General features: G+C 39.2%; 1 pseudogene; it reads left to right on the top strand.

Annotated features, from left to right (window-relative positions):
• Positions 1-1,407: 1,407 nt before the first annotated feature.
• LOC130736041 (phosphoenolpyruvate carboxylase kinase 1-like) lies at positions 1,408-2,448 on the top strand (annotated as a pseudogene).
• Positions 2,449-2,726: the final 278 nt, after the last annotated feature.

Below are 2,726 nucleotides of genomic sequence, written 5' to 3'. Positions count from 1 at the left end.
GATGTGAAAGGAGGAAAAACAACATTGAGAGGAGTTGGGTTAAAAAGAGTAGGTTGAGTCGAGGCTTGTGTATATGGAAGAAAAATGGTTGAAGAAGGTCCAGAAGTTCTTTCTCTTAGAACTTTGAGAAAGGCTTCTTCAGAGGCTGGAGTATTTGTAGGAGATGAAGGTTGAGGTGGTGGTGCAATGGTGGTTGTGACGGTTGTAGCGGTGGTTGAAATGGCAGTTGAGGTTAGTGGACTGTAAAGATGAATGAGAGGTGCAGTGAATGGGGGCAGAAGTTGGAATTGCATCAACATCAATAATAACAGAAGCAGGAGAAGTAACAACAAGCTTACTTGATTCCTTGGCAGAAGCTCTGGTTATTCTTGGAGCTTGATTCTGAGTTGATTGAGAACCAACTGCTTTGGTTTCTGCCTTAGTCTTCTTCCTCTTCTTCTTGGGCTTCTCATCAGATTCAGTATCTGAATCTTATGATCGTTTCTTTGGTTGAGTCTTGAACATGTCAGGAGGACCTTTAGGAAGAGCGTTGAAGAATTCCTCAGTGTCCACTTCTAGACCTTGCATCTTCTTTCTCCATAATGCATGTAGGGTGCATTGATGTCTTGGCTGGAGTACATTCTGATATGTTGAACTTCTTCAGAAGTTCATTAGGATATTTACTTTGATGAATGTACGTTGCTTCTGGTTGTTGATCTACTTGAATACCCAGAAAATACTTGAGTTCTCCCATCGTACTCATTTCAAATTCGGCCTGCATTAACTTAGAAAATTCCTTGCAAAGAGATGGATTAACAGAGCCAAATATAATATCATCAACATAAAATTTCACAATCAGAACATCATCTTTGTAAAATTTGCTAAAGAGAGTTGTATCAACTTTACCCATTACAAACTTATTTTCCAGAAGAAATGAGCTAAGTCTCTCATACCATGCTCTTGGAGCTTGCTTTAAACCATAGAGAGATTTCTTCAACTTGAAGACACAGTTAGGATGTTTAGCATCTTCAAACCCAAGGGGTTGATGAACATACACTTCTGCAGAAATGTAACCATTGAGGAACGCGCTCTTGACATTCATTTGGTGAAGAATAATGTTGTGATTCACAGAAAATGAAATCAACAACCTTATAGCTTCTAACCTTGCTACAGGAGCAAAAGTTTCTGTGTAGTCAATGTCTTCTTGTTGACTGTAGCCTTGTGCAACAAGTCTTGTCTTGTTTCTGACAACTTCTTCTTTCTCATTGAGTTTGTTTCTGAACACCCACTTGGTTCCAATGACGTGGACATCTTTGGGTTTCTGGATAAGATTTCAAACATCATTCTTGGTGAATTGACAGTACCATTAAGTTGACATGAAGAAATCCATAATATGTTCACAATTTTGATTAGGTAGGTAAAAATATTATGCCGTTTACTTTGTTTGGAATTTTGAGAAACAAAATATCTATAAATGAGGATTTTGGAAGAGTTCTAGAGGTTATCTTACAGCATAAAACACTTCAATAAATCTTTAAAACAGAAACAAACTTCCATATTTTAACAAGGTAAATACTACCATACCACAATTGTATCATACCTTAGTGATTTGGACCAATTAAAAAACGTTTGACTGTAAGTTTTGACTTTTTATTTTATTTTTTAAAAAATATCTAAAAATATAAAAAAAAAATAGAAAATTGATAATTAAAATTGTCAGCTTGGGTTAAGTTAACCTAGTGTGGTTAACATTAATGAGGATTTTGAATTTCAACATTAAGGAGATGATACGAAAATTGAGATTATTGAAGTTTCCAGAAGAGGGAAAATTGAGAGAGTTAGGGTTCATCATCTGGGCTGTTGTTGGTCGTCGGCGGCGGCCCCATCCCGGAGGTTGAGGTTGCTAGCCTAATGAAGCAGCTTCTTGAAGCCATCACGCACTGTCACCGGCTCGGCGTCGCGCACCATGATGTGAAGCCGGATAATGTTTTGTTTGGTGCCGGTGGAGATCTGAAACTGGCGGATTTTGGTTCGGCGGAGTGGTTTGGTGACGGGAGGAGGATGAGTGGGGTGGTTGGGACGCCGTATTACGTCGCGCCAGAGGTTTTGATGGGGTGGGAGAATGGAGAGAAGGTGGATGTGTGGAGCTGTGGAGTGATTTTTGAGGCGGTTATTAGGGGGAATCTGAGGTTTCCTTTAGAATCTTCCGGAATGTTTCTCCTGCTGCTAAGGATCTCTTAAGGAAGATGATTTGCAGGAACCCTTCTAACAGAATCTCTGCAGAACAAGCATTGAGTATGTTCTTGTTACTTTCAATTGAGATTTTGATTTTTGTGTGGTTAATTTCAATGGGGTTTTGATTCTGATTCTTGTGGATTTTGATTTTCAGGGCACCCTTGGTTCTTGAGTGCTGGTGATACTGCTAGTGTGACTTTAGAAAATGTGGAGGGTTTTACTGGAAGGAAATAGAGACATGACCTGAAGCTACATGTAGCTAGTTTTGGCAGAGGAAACAGAGGAGGTTGCTGTAAATTCTGGTGATGCGGTGCAAGTAGTTTTTTCTTGTGTTTTTAGGGTTTAGGGAGGTGAAGACTCTTAGATGTGAGTTTTAGAGGGTCTTTGTCTTTTGGGGTTTTTCTTCTATCTTCTCTGTTTGGTTTTCATCTTTTCTTCATGTAAAGGAACATGGGAACTGAGAAGTGAGAGGGGTGAAAAATCTGAATGGCTTCAAATCTCCTTCATAATAG

Source organism: Lotus japonicus, chromosome 1 (genome assembly GCF_012489685.1).
Source record: "Lotus japonicus ecotype B-129 chromosome 1, LjGifu_v1.2".
Classification (NCBI taxonomy): domain Eukaryota; kingdom Viridiplantae; phylum Streptophyta; class Magnoliopsida; order Fabales; family Fabaceae; genus Lotus; species Lotus japonicus.
The sequence above is the reverse complement of the archived record's forward strand: the minus strand, read 5'-3'. Positions and strand labels throughout refer to the sequence as shown.